A 14,301-nucleotide genomic window follows, 5' to 3' on the forward strand; every position below is an offset into this window, starting at 1 on the left:
TTTTCTTTAACTAAGTGCTATATGTTTAAATGGTTTCCCTTAACCTTAAGACTCCGCCATTTGGCAGTGTGGCCTGCGTCTGGGGTTGTGTTCCCAATTCTTCTTTCCTTCTTCTTTTTTTGGGGGGGAGTGGGGGGTGGCGCATATAAATCATCATCTTTCTGGGTTGAGAGATGCTCTTCATTTAGTTTCCCTTAAGCATCCATCTGTGCCCTGGGTCACTGACTGCCTTTCTCTGCATCCTTGGAAATCCTTAGACGGCCATGGCTGCTGTAGGTGATCACTCAGAAAATGAGTGGATGTGTGGTTTAGGTGGGGAGTGGTTCTGTTGGTTCCCATTTTTCCTTTCCAAGCACTAGGTTGTACACAGCCCCTTACCCTCCGCCTCACCCCATTCCCCAGGCAGAGGTCCCACTGGGCTGGTGTGGAGCAGCCCCGTGGTCCCGGCTGGGCCCTCTTGAGCAATCCTGGTGGCAAGGCCCATGGACTTCCTCAGCTACCTCCTGAGCTTGGGGAGGCGAGATCGGGCAACCAGAGAGCTGGGAGCACGTGTTGTTCATGGCCAGATCCCTGTCAGGAGTGATTCAGCAGGCAGTGACGCATCGCTTCCTAGAACTGGACTCTGAGAGGAAGAACAGGGATGGCCACACGCGCAGCCTCAGAGAAGCAGCCCAGCTGTTTTGGAGTCAGACATGGTTCCAGCGCACACTCGTAAGGCACACTTCTCTAATAATAATGGTCGATAATATGTATTGAGCTACACAGTTAGAGATGTGTACCCTGCACGCATTATCTTGTATAATCTACATGGTCATATGGGATGGATCTTATAGATGAGGAAACAGGCTGAGCAATTAAGCAATTTGACCAATATCATCTCACTAGAAAGTGACGGAGCCAGGAAATCCCCCAGGTCTATCTGCTTTCACAGTCTCTTTGCTACATTGCAAGTGAATTACATTTTCCATGTGTCAGTTATCCTGTTACCTTGTCTTTCACATCAAGATATCACTGCCTATCTTGAAGAATTATTTCCCCCCCCCCCCCGCTTTTCCTCTCCCACTAAACATTTGTTAAACTTCTATTTTATCTGTGCACTGAGTTACATCTGGAAAGCAGTAGGATTCACTAGCCAAAAAAAAGTGCAATTTCAAATAATTCAATAAGTATGCAAAACTGACCTACTAGGTGGCAGGTATTTGGGGAGTCTCTCTTAAGTGTTACATGGGCCGGGACTCAACTGGGTCCTCAAAACACACATAAAGAATTCAAACACTGTAAAATGATGGAGGCACCCCCCCTCCCCGCCGCCCCACATACACACACACACACAAACACACACCCTATATGCACATGCAGAACATGGGAGTGGCTGCAGGAAAAGGTCCCAGAGTGAGCAGAGAGCAACTTCCAGGGGACAAGTGGAGCCATTGGATCTTGCCTGTGCCTTTTTCTATCCAAAGCGCTAATGGCAAACAGCCCAAGGCAGTGAGTGGCCTGGGAGGGAGTTATTTGGAAGTCGCTGAAACCAGGCACGCTAGCAAGACTGCAGGACCTTTCCATTTGTGAATTTAACATTCAGGGTCCCAATCGCTCCTGAGCAGGCTGAGGGTCCTGAAGGGAGTGTGGGGTGGGACAATGGACAGAGTACATGTAGCAATATTTGCGGAGCCAACATTTGGCTCACTTTCTCTTGAAGATAGGTACATCTCAGCAAAAATGGGTTATCTATGAAAAGAAAGTTGCTTATTCATCAAGGACAAAGCCATCGGGAAAGATTTAACTTGAATGGAGGAACTTGAAGCAGCAGTTCACATGGGGTGTTAATGGACCATGGGCAATGGGAGGTGAGCCTGATAATGATTGGGGGCTAGAACAGGAGCCAATCAGGCATTTCTATACTCAACTCACCAGGGTTTGCTACTTTAGCAGACATCTGGGTGATATTCCCACTGCCCTGCAGGAGACCAAGGGGACACCTGGTTGCTTTCAGGACAGTTGTGTCCTGGCTGGAGGTCGTATATCTAGACCAGGGGTGGGCAAACTTTTTGACTCGAGGGCCACAATGGGTTCTTAAACTGGACCGGAGGGCCAGAACAAAAGCATGGATGGAGTGTTTGTGTGAACTAATATAAATTCAAAGTAAACATCATTACATAAAAGGGTACGGTCTTTTTTTTTTTTTAGTTTTATTCATTTCAAACGGGCCGGATCCGGCCAGCGGGCCGTAGTTTGCCCACGGCTGATCTAGACTATAGCTGGTGAATCCCTTCAGAGCCCAAGTCAGAGAAGAGCATATTAAAAGTCCCTCTTCTCTGACCTCTGGAGGTGGAAAGGCTCAAAGGGAAAGAACAGTAATTTGTGGCTTTGGAAGCACAATCAATGATACACTGATCTCTAGCAGTTTCACATTCATTTTACAGTGGGCAGCATCACCACTTGGCTTCCTTAAGCACTGTGTCAACATTCTCTGTATCTTTGCTTTAAAAACAGCTCGAAGCCAACCGGATCTGGAGGAAGAAGGCTTTAAAAACAGCAACAACAAAAACAGCAACTTAATGGGCCTCCAGAGAGAGTTGCAGCCAGGGAATGACAGCATTCTAAGCAGGCCATAACAATGGTTAGACACTAGTTCCCACCAGTCTGCGAAGTAAAACGATCTTTCCCCGGCAAAGAATGGGGAGCCATGGGGAGAGGGGTGAGGAAGAGAGACAAACAGGAAGGTAATAGAAGAGGGAGGAGATGAAGAGAAGCATTGGTTAGGGAAATATCTCTAGCATAGCAAGCACACCTGTATTCAAATCAACTCCCCCAAACACACGCTTCCCGTAGTTCTCTCCATAGTCCTTTATTCTCTATTGAATTGAAATGTTTAGATTGAACATCTGTCTTCACCTTTAGATTCTGAATTTCTTGAGAACAGAAAAGCGTGTCTTCCACATGGTAGTATTGCCTATGCCTTGTCATCACTGTGCCTGACACAAAGAAGGGCTTGTGTGTTGACTGTTGACTGTGCTCTTGACATATGTAGGACCTTTCATGTGTGAATGACCCTGCACTGTAATCTGTTCATGTGGACCTTGGAGAACCACCTGTCCTAGGGAAGTGAGCAATCTCACCCAGTTAGATTTTTTATTGTCCCTGGTTCTTATTGTTGTGACCTTAACTCCTATATGAACACAAGCCACAATTGTCCCACATCATTGTTACACTTTAAAGATCAGTGAAAGGTATTAGCAAGTTTGTTCAAAGCATGAGGATTATTTTCATCCTGATACTTAAGTGAAACACAAGAGTGGACCCCCACCTTATATCTACAGAAACATCACATATGCATACTCACACACCCCGAAAATTCCCAAAATGAAACTGGTGATGAGTTATAATGGTGAAATTTTGTGTTTGTTTGTTTTTTTTAAGGAAAAATTGTAGTTTTATCTTTAAGGAAAATTAGTCTTTGTAGTGTTTATTGTGTTTGTACTCCCATAAATGAATAAATATGCAAACAAAGACTATATAATAGATAAATCAAGAGAGAGGGAAAAACAAAAATCAGGCTTAAATGTACAAACTTCTGTTGCTGAAAAGGCAAGGAATGCTTTTTCTAGTTGCACAGAAAAGTATGCATTCTTTAGAATAGCACGACACCTGGGTGTGAGAGGTTTTAAGAGAAAGCATCTGAAATTCACATTACCTTCTCCTTTGCGGTTGTGAACTAGGGCTTGGGCTTGCCCTTCTAGGGGTTGGTTGCATTGGTCAACTCAGGGAAAGGGCAAGAGCTTTCTGTCCATTTCTGGTTGATGACATGCCCATTAGTCATCTCCTCTCTGTCTCTACTCAGAAAGAGCAAATGTGCTGTCACAAAATAGCCTCTGAGTTTAGTGTTAGTGAGCCTGGCTCAGGGGGTCCATCTTGCTGAAAGTCAAATAAACTCCATGAAACTCCCGTGGTTTGCTAAGAGACCTATCATTAAACGTCAATTACCTTTGCCTGCAAAATAGTTCAAAAATCATCTATTGTTTAAGCTTTTAGAGTTTCCATGATGTGCAAGTTTTAAAACAACATGGATTAAAATCTTGACCTCACCCTTTCTAGGTAGGTAACCTTGGCTAAGTTACTTCGCTGAGCCTCATTTTCCCTCCTTTGTTAATGGGGGGTGGGGGAATGATAAGGGACAATTTCATAAAATGCAAAACACTCTACCTAAATTAACTTGAACTACTTACTTTACATCAGAAAAGAGAATATGTGTGAAAGGGACTGAAAATAGAAAAGACATCATAAATATAAATGACTGTCATAGGCGTTCCTGTGACTCTTTGCTTGTATATTATTTTTACTATGTTTGAGCTAGATATTAAAATCTATGGGATGTGAACAACACCTCAAAAGGAATTTGGGGATGATTTCTCAGTAATGTGTCACTTTAAAGAATAATTAACAATGGTTTATTATTTAATATTATGTATTATTATTAATAATATTATTAAGGACCTGGCTATCCTAGTTCATTGTAAGTATGTTTTAATTCACAAAATGTTGTTTTGAGGCCAATTTGCAAAATCACAGTATTGTGGCACCCAGGTACAAGCTAAGCTGGAAAGTGAGACTTTAAAGATCACATAAGAAGGAATTGCAAGTGACCCCTCCATGGTCTGTGAATGGATGCCTTGAGTGTACATGCTGACATTGACAATGGAGCCCAACTATGGGTGTGTGTAAGTCTATGTTCCAGGCAAAGAGAAAAATGTCACTTCCTTTGGTACTTTCCCTACTGAAACCTCTCTGGATTTGACGTCTTGGGCTGTGTCCCGAATATCTGCATCAGGGACTCTCCTGTGGTCTCTGAGGGCCTCCCAGCCTCTGACCCCGGCACCTTTGTCTAGATTCCACTGAGTGTGGTAATGACACACTCTTCGAGTCCATGCTTCAACAGGAGTGACTAGTATTCCTCCTGCTCTTCCTGTCTGAGCCGACCTGACTTCAAACAACTAAATAGCAGCTGCATGGAATCCAGCCGCTTGGACTTTGGGATTAGACAGCATGGCTCAGATCTTGACAGTGACTGCAACCAACTGTTCACTCTGGGACCCTGGGCAAGGTTACTTCCACATTCAGAGACTTAATTTTCCTCATCTGTAAATTGGGATAATAACATCTAACTTTTTGTATCAAAAAGATTGTGTGTGTTTTTTCAGGACGGTGCCTAAGAGGACGCAAGCTCTCAGTACGTCATGAGTGTCATTGCTGCTATTGTTATTATTGCTGTTATGACTGTGACTGTCATCGCATACAGGATCATCTTAGAAGAGCTATTATAAAGTAAATATCAATTTGGTCCTGGTGTACTGACTGCAGTAGAGAACTTGATGGCTAGAGGTTTTCCATATGCTCACATACAAATGTGTATGACGCCTCAAGGGCACATGGAGCATCATCTATGCTCACATGGAAACCCAAAGTTACATCATTAAAACTTTTTTATTTTGGGATGCCCTAACCCCTAACTGATTTTTCCTTCCTGTAGATTTACCTCCAAACCACTCTTAGCTTGGATTATTATAAAAGCAAAGTGAGATGTGTATTCCCTGACATTCGTCCACACACTTGAGGAACAGGAGTGGTCCAGATTAGTTGAGGGACAGAGGGGGAAATATAGTTTACACACTTGGAGTGGGTCCACGTCTATAGAATCAAAGGCAGCCTGGAAGACTGGAAAGAACAGAAGTGACTAGTGATGTTCTAAAACATAGAAATAACCAAATGAAAGAAAGGAATTGAACTGAGCAAGAGATCTGTTGTTTTCCTGTGGCTATGACCTGAGACAGCTAAGAATGTTTGCCTGGAGAGGAAGACGGAGAGCCCTGGTCTCATTCTTCTGAAGTTTGAGGGGCCATCATGTAGAGGAAGGAGTTTGTTCAGTTTCCACCCCTCCAACCCCAAAGGATAAAGAGGACCAATAAATGAGAGTAAAAGAGATGAGACTGAAGGGAGCATGCCTGCCTGCACCTTTCCCTTCCGCCCTCTTCATCCCCACCCCACCCACCCCCGGCACCAGGTGCATTACCATTACTCTCCTCGCTCCCGAGCTCTAAAGGCCCTTCCTTTACCTCTACAACTTGTTTCCCAAGCCCATTTCTCCTACGAATTACTTTGTCTACCTCTGTGGTTTTCTAAATAAATGTTCCTTATAATTGGGGAGAAAAAATAGATGAGATTGAGCTGAACAGAAGGAAGAACTTAACTATTCCAGTGCCCTCCCCCCAATGGAATGGATCCTTAGTTCTTGAAGGGTTTAAGCAGCAGATGGATGGTCATATCTCAGGGATCTTATAGATTATATGAGGGGAGGGGAGTTCAATGACCTCTCTGATCCACTTTAAGATTAAATACAACTTTATCAAGATTTACTATGCCGAAACCGGTTTGGCTCAGAGGATAGAGCGTCGGCCTGCGGACTGAAAGGTCCCGGGTTCGATTCCGGTCAAGGGCATGTACCTTGGTTGCGGGCACATCCCCAGTAGGAGATGTGCAGGAGGCAGCTGATCGATGTTTCTCTCTCATCGATGTTTCTAACTCTCTATCTCTCTCCCTTCCTCTCTGTAAAAAGTCAATAAAATATATTTTAAAAAAAAAAGATTTACTAGTAGAATTTCTGTTTTGTTCTCTTGAATATTAAAATAGGTATAATGTCACTTACCAACCCCATAGAATGGGCTGCTGCTTACTAAAAATGTATACGGAATTGAATTTTCAATTATGCTATATAAATAGACATAATTTTTGAGTATTGAAAATACATAAATATAGAGCAAATAAGTTATTTTCAACTTTCCAAAACAACTTTGTAGGAGCTATATAGGAAAAGAATCTCTGAAAAATATCTTTCAATTCTCTAAAGATTTTAAAAAATAATATGCTGCATCTCAAAGACATGAAAGAATTACCCACTGTGAATTATAGCAGCTAAATCTTTCAGAAATCCTAATTTATAATAATGTATCATTAATACTTATGCTCATGAAAGGTCCCACTTTGAGGATCTATATGCAATATATGATTCTAATAGCCCCCTATGCAGTAGATATTTTTAGTATCCCCATATTACAGAGGAGAAAACTGAGGTTCAGAGATCAGGAAACTTGTTCAAGTCCACCCAGCTAAATGTGGAGCTGTCTGACGCCTCAGCCCCTGATCTTTCCACTGTGTCATACTTCTTGACCACTTCCTGTCTTGCCTGAATAAACACAGTTCAGGTCAAACATCCAAGCAATGATGACGTCCCTCTGTCACACCTCCCAGTTAAACCCTATAATTTCCAAGGCTCTGTATTCTTGTCTGGCCTGCCCAGGAAAATGTCTATTTTGAGATCTGCCTCTCTCAGAACAGCTGGATGTTCTTGATGGTCTTTCAAACATGGGCCATGCTGAACTGGAGGTGCAGAGTCGTTACTCCATCTCACAACTGAGACTGCCCTTAGCGCCCTGTTCCCAATTTGGGGTCTGTTTCAGGGAGGGTGTTAAGGCTATTAGTAGGTTCATGGGGGCTATTAATAGAGCCTGGGCTTCAGCCAACTCACCATGTTTATGTTTTGGGGGTTGCGCTGCAACTGTTGTTGGTAATTATAGATGCGTGGGTGAGGATGGGTACTGATGAACAGTTCCTCCTCTTAGTTTCCTCTTTACACATGCCCAACACTGGGGGTGTCTAAACTCACAGTTTCATCATAAGGTCCCTCATGTCTAGTCACTGCTGTATTTCCTGGCCAACTGAAGTAAGCAGGGAAGTTGGAAGATTTCAAGGCAATCTACATCACCCTTTGGGTTACAATCTATGTAGCCAATGCCTTCTTTAAAAGAAGTAATGTGACGCCAAAATAAAGCTGTTCTCCTCCTACAAGCAAGCTATCCCCTTTGTGATGGCAAAGCATTTACCACAGTTTTGCAGAAAAATATGTAAAGAGTATTCATGAGTCTTATTAAAATGATGCTCCCCAAAGAAACTCATTGAAATGAGTGCTGCCCAGTAAATTGTTGTAATCTGTAATATAAGCTATTTTGGTACCACAGAGGTACATGCAATCTCTTCATGGTTGAAGGGGCAGAGGCCACTTTTTCCAGTTTTTATCTTGATTCTCTTATGTGCCAAGAGAAAGGGTTGGTCACAGACCAAGGCTACTCCTTGAGTTAACCATGCAGCTACCAGAATAGTCAGGCTCGTCTGCTTCTACCAGTCCATTGAACTTGGACTGTGCCAAAGAGACACCAATGGAAGAGAAATAGCTGAACTAAATAAAAAAAATGCTGCCACCTTCAAGGTACTCACTTTAGAGGACATTTTTCCCTACTCTCCAACCTCACCCCCCCACATCCTGGGTAATAGCAGTAGAAAGTCAACTAGTGAGAAAGAGAAATTGGGAACATTTAGAAGGGACTTGTCCAATTCCACCTGACATGCCCCTGTCATGTCCTTCCTTTGCCCCCAAATTGTATAGTTCATCTAAGTAGGTGGCTGTTCAAGCTTTTTAGAGGATCTTGGCCAGGGCTGAGACAACATGGTGCATAAAGCCAAGAGAAAGACTCCCATGTGGTATGCAAAGACAAGGTTCTGAGGTCAAAAAGCATGTGACAGGGCCCTGGCCAGGTGGCTCCATTGGTTGGAGCATTATCCCATTCACCAAAAGATTGTGGGTTCCATCCCCAGTCTGGGTGTCTATGGGAGGCAATCGATTAATGTTTCTCTCTCTTTTCCCACCTCCCCAACTCCCTCTATCTCTCAAATCAATAAACATATCCTTGGATGAGGATTAAAAAGAAAAAAAGCATGTGGCAGGTTATCAACTAAAAGGTAACCAGTGAAAGAAGCTAGGCACAAAGGACAGCATATATAGTGTATGATTCCATTTGTAAGAATGTCTGGAATAGGCAAATATACAGATATAGAAAGTAGATTAGTGGTTTCCTAGGGCTGAGGGATATGGAAGGTTGAAGGGTGATACCTAAGGGGTATGGTAAACATGTCCTGAAATTGATTATGGTGATGGATGTACCACTCTGTAAATATACTGAAAGCTATTGAAGTGTAAACTGATTGGGTGAATTGTATAGTATGAGAATTAATATCTTAATGAAATTGTTAAAAATAAAAAGGTAAGAAGTGACACATTTTGGGAACTACGCTGTGGAAAAAAAAAACAGAAAAATCGAGTGATGAGCAGTGAGACAGAGAACACTAATAGGAGCTGATCAGCTGAGGGGTCCTGGGAAAGAGGCAAGCTGCTCTAGACAGAGGTTTTATACAGTGTCAGCGATAGCCCATGTGTTTTGGAAAGGGTTATGATGGATACCCTCTTGTAAAAGACCTCTAGAGGCCACAGCAGGACTACTGTATTCCACTCTGATTCTAGAATCTGTCCAAATATTGAGCCTGGCCAGCTTGAGGGAATCTCACTCCTGTGATAGGATTATAGTTATGGAAAAGTTAGCCTCTTTTCATTTCCTGAAGCCTAATTAGAATTTTAGTTCCTGCATTATGACCCTTGGGAATTAATTGCTCTTCCAGGTATCAGTATTTTTCTATGTTTGTATTTTATCAGGGCTTCACTCAAAGACTTCCAAGTTTGGCCAATCATTGCAGTATGAAGGTGGTTTTAGTTATATTCCAGGAAAAACCAGAATTACTCCAGTATTTTGGTAACGAATAATGAATGAGGAACCATGCACACAAGGTCCAGTTCCAAATACAGTGAAGTGAGATTTTTCATCCAGAATTTAGCATGCCCCGGTCCTTCTGTAACTCTCCAACCAGATCTCCCACTCTGTCTCGCAGAGATTCAGAACTGCAGCCCCAAATGCTACATTTTTTAAAAATATATTTTTATAAGAACTGCTACATTTTTTAAAAAATATATTTTTATTGGTTTCAGAGATGAAGGGAGAGGTAGAAACATCAATGATTAGAGAGAATCATTGGTAGGCTGCCTCCCGCCCGCCCCCCACTGGGGATCAAGCTTACAACCTGGGCATGTACCCTGACCGGGAATTGAACCGTGACCTCCTGGTTCACAGATTGATGCTCAACCACTGAGCCACGCTGGCCAAGCTGCATGCCTACATTTTTGCTCATGTTGTTCCTTCTCCACAGTTGGCTAATTCCTCCCTATCCTTCAGGAATCTTCTAGGAAGCCTCCTCTGAATTCTTGGGAGTCCTTTTGTATGTTCTCATAGCACCTTGTATCAACACATTGACTGCATTGTAAAGGGATTTTCTATTCATCTGTTTATGTCCCCACTGGTCAGGAAGCTCCTTAGGGCTCATTACAATGTCTCTTTGTCCTCAGCCCCTGCACTAGTTTCCAGCACCTAATATGTCCTTAGTAAATGTGTGCTGAACCCCTTCATTGCGAAGAAGCTATTCAGAGGCCACTGGGGAAGTTTGACCAAGCCCACACTTTCAATAGCTTAGACATTACTACCCCTAAATTAAACTGTTTTCCACACACTAAGTTCAGATATTCATTCATCAGCTGACAAGAAGACACTGGGAGTTTTTCTGTAATGCAATTGCTCAACTGTTCAATTTGATAACAGCACCATCTTGGTAACAAAATGGCAATGGCCTGATTATTCAAATATTCATTTACAAAAAATGTGTGGGAAACAGACAAGGTGTGCTGATATTAGTGAAAATAAACAGAGAGGTCTCATTAAATTAAGATAAAAATAGAATTCATTAGGTGTGCTAAAAGTAGCCTATCTTTAGCCCTAACTGGTTTGGCTCAGTGGATAGGGCATCGGCCTGCGGACTGAAGGGTCCCGGGTTCGATTCCGGTCAGGGGCATGTACTTTGGTTGCGGGCACATCCCCGGTGGGAGGTGTGCAGGAGGCAGTTGATCGATGTTTCTCTCTCATCGATGTTTCTAACTCTCTATCCCTCTCCCTTCCTCTCTGTAAAAAATCAATAAAATATATTTTTTTAAAAAGTAGCCTATCTTTAGCCTCAATTGGATGTTCAATTTATTCAAATATATATATAAAAGAACAAAGTAAAGAGCACCATGAAATTCTGGGAGTGCAGTGTCAAATATAGCATCCAAAAGGCAAGGTATAGTTAGCATTTTTATAATCATTTTTTAAATCTCTGGGAGTCCTCCCACCCCTTAACCAAACCCAATACTTTCTGAAGTTTATTGTTTGATATCCATCCCTTTGATTTTTTGTTTTCATAAATGTATTCTGTATCAAAGCAGGAAGTGACTTGTATCATAATAGAGATTCTTGAAGTCTTTTAAAGTCCCAAAAAACTTTAGGAGCAGCAATAGTCAACTGAGGACAAAACTCAAAGATTATATCCTGGCCTTGTTACTAAGTTATTGAGAGCACAGACATAGAGTCAGGCATATCTAGATCACCTAGCAATGTGTCTTCATCAAAGTTACTTAATCCTCCAAACCTCAGTTTATTAATCTGTAAAATGGGGATAATAATAGTACCTATCCCAGAGGGTGGCTACAAGATGCAAATGAGTGAATATGTTCAATATGCCTAGTCCAGTGCCTGGTACTTAGTCTGAGTGTATACTATAAAAACTGTTCTCTAGGAGGGAAGGAGGATACCAGAAGAGCTGGGAGGAATTAAACTTTCCCTACTTCACAAATTGTCTAGGGCCTCACCAAAATCTGAACTCTCGATGTGGAAACACTTACAACTGCTGTTATTACTCCTGATCTACCCACTGGGTCATTCTGGCTTCTGCTGGGTGAGTGGGAGTGTGCTATTTATTCTAACCTAATGACTCCTTCCAAGTTAGAGAAGTTGGAAACCCTGACAGTTGTTTCACCCGTTACTTCTTTCATTTCACCACCTCTGCACTCAGGAAGGTGTGTCTCCTGTATTATGGGCGCATCAGCATTTTCAGTTGACTGAGGCTCCCAATTCTTCAAAGGGAAACTACTTAATTCTCTTGATGAAGATTTAAGCAATGACAGTGGCAACTAGAAGGGACTGTATAACAAAATATAGTGGAGTATCCCCGGTGGATGCTGTGTGATGGAACCTGGGTGCTACCACCTCCCAGGAAATAGTCACCACCCTGGACCTCCATGTTTGCTTCACCCTGACATGGTTGAGACTGCGCATTTCCATTGCGATCACATTCTCACCTAAGGTTTTGAAATGGTTTATTAGAGTTGCATGACGTTATTTATTACTGTTTAACATTTATTGTTTATTATTATTACTCCCACTTATTCAACAATTTTGGGAAACTCTTTCACTTCTAAGATTACATGTAGATGTCAAATACCCTCAAGGAGCCAGTTAAACAAAGATGGAATCTGAAGGCAGAGAAGCAGAGAATGGCAACAAAAAACATGGGAGAAAATAAAAGAATGAGATAAAAGAAAAAGACTCAAAGCTATGATGTCAAAGTACCCAGCCCAGAGCCTAGAACATAGTGGGGAAGTGCTCAGTAGTTTAAAAGCATAAAACTATTCTTGTCCCATGGGGCTGCCCTAGCCTGTTTGCTTGTGAAATAGCTTCCAGACAAAAGCAGTAGTTCTAAATATTTGAGTGAAGCTCTCTCCTCTTCATAGGCAAGCCTTTCAAATGCATTATCAACCCTTTACCCACCGCCCACATATTCCCACTATACTCATCTGACCTCTACACCAACCTCCCCACTGTAGCGGCTCTCTTTCAAGATCACCAATTGAATTATCCAGTAGGTGCTTCCAGACTCCACTACGCTGGCCTCCCTGAAATATTTGATGTTGTTGACTGGTCTCTTCTTCTCGAAACCTTCTTCCCTTCCTTCTTCTCCTTCACAGTTTCCCTTTCTGGTCCCTCTTTCTTTGCCCACTGCTTTCAGTTGTTGAGTTCAAAGACCTGTCCTTGGCTTTAACTACCACTTACATATAAACAGCTTTCATGTTTTTCTTCTCGTTTCTGAGCTATCTTTTGAGCATCAAACCCAAATAGCCAAGTGTATGTTGGGCCTCTCCACTTGGGTATCCCACAGGCACCTCAAATTCAACATGTACAAAACTGAATTATCTTACACCCTCTTCTCCCCACATTGTCTTATAACCACTCAAACCAAAACCCTGGATGTCATCTCAGATTTGCCATTTTCCTTTAACTCCTAACCCTACCCCACCCTCTACTACATGTTCTCCAAATCATGGGAATTCTATGTTTCAAATAGCTATGTCTCTAATCCTTTCACACTTTCACTGGCTTAGTTGCAACTCTGACAACTTTCTTGAATTATTTTTAATAGCCTCCCAACTAGTTTTCCTGCCTCTTATCTTGCCAGCTTCAGACCCATTTTCCTCTCAGATACACAAGTGACCTTTCTAAAATGAAAGTCAAAGTCACCACCTTACCTAAAGTCTAGCCAGTGGCTCCCTTTTGCTTGCTTATGTAGTAAAATAAAAACCCCTTTGCAGCCTGCCCAGTGTGGTTCAGTGGTTAAGCATCAACCCATGAACCAGGAGGTCACAGTTCAATCGATTCCAGGTCAGGGCACATGCCCAGGTTGCAGGTTACATCCCCAGTAGGGGGCATGCAGGAGGAGCTGATCAATGACTTTCTCTCATCATTGATGTTTCTATCTCCCTCTCCCTTCCTCTCTCTGAAATCAATAAAAACATTTTAAAAAAACCTCTTTGCAGAGGTTTTAACATGGCTAATAACCCTTTGCAAAAAGCCTACCAGAGGCTTTTTGACCTGGTTCTCATATTTCATCTCTACTCTTCCCTTTCCCAACTTATACCCTGACCATCAAAATTCTAGATATTCCCCCAAAGCATCATACGGTTCTATGTATTTGCAAATGTGGATATGTATATATATTTTGCATTTGCTTCTCATTCCCACCTTGACAAATGACTATTTATTCACAAAGGCCTAGTCCAAGCATTATCTCTTAATCATCTCTAATATTACCACTCCCCCTCCTTATAGAGCTGACTACTTTCTCTGATCTGCCACAGTATATCTCTGTTAGGTATCTACCACACTTATTTACATGTCTGCCTCTCTGCTAGACTGAAACTCCTTAAGGTTGGGGATGGTGTCTTATTAGTCTTTACCCTCACCCCTGTACACAAGGCCTGCCATAAAATAGGCATTTGTTCTATGTGTAAGAGAACACAGCACCTCCTTATCCTTCAAGTCAACCGGAATTGAAAACCCAAGAAGCCACCCTCCTTGACAATGTCAGTTTCAGGCTCAGATGCTCCATCTGGGCAGCTCAGTCTGGGAGCCCTTCACCAGTTCAGCAAGCATCCCACCTGCCATG

At 42.4% G+C, this 14,301-nt stretch overlaps 1 long non-coding RNA gene across 2 annotated transcripts in view; it reads right to left on the reverse strand.

Annotated features, from left to right (window-relative positions):
• The window catches only part of LOC102250412, a 179,053-nt gene that overhangs the window by 72,729 nt on the left and 92,023 nt on the right, over positions 1-14,301 (reverse strand). The window lies entirely within an intron of this gene.

Source organism: Myotis brandtii, unplaced genomic scaffold (genome assembly GCF_000412655.1).
Source record: "Myotis brandtii unplaced genomic scaffold, ASM41265v1 scaffold196, whole genome shotgun sequence".
Taxonomy (NCBI): Eukaryota; Metazoa; Chordata; class Mammalia; order Chiroptera; family Vespertilionidae; genus Myotis; species Myotis brandtii.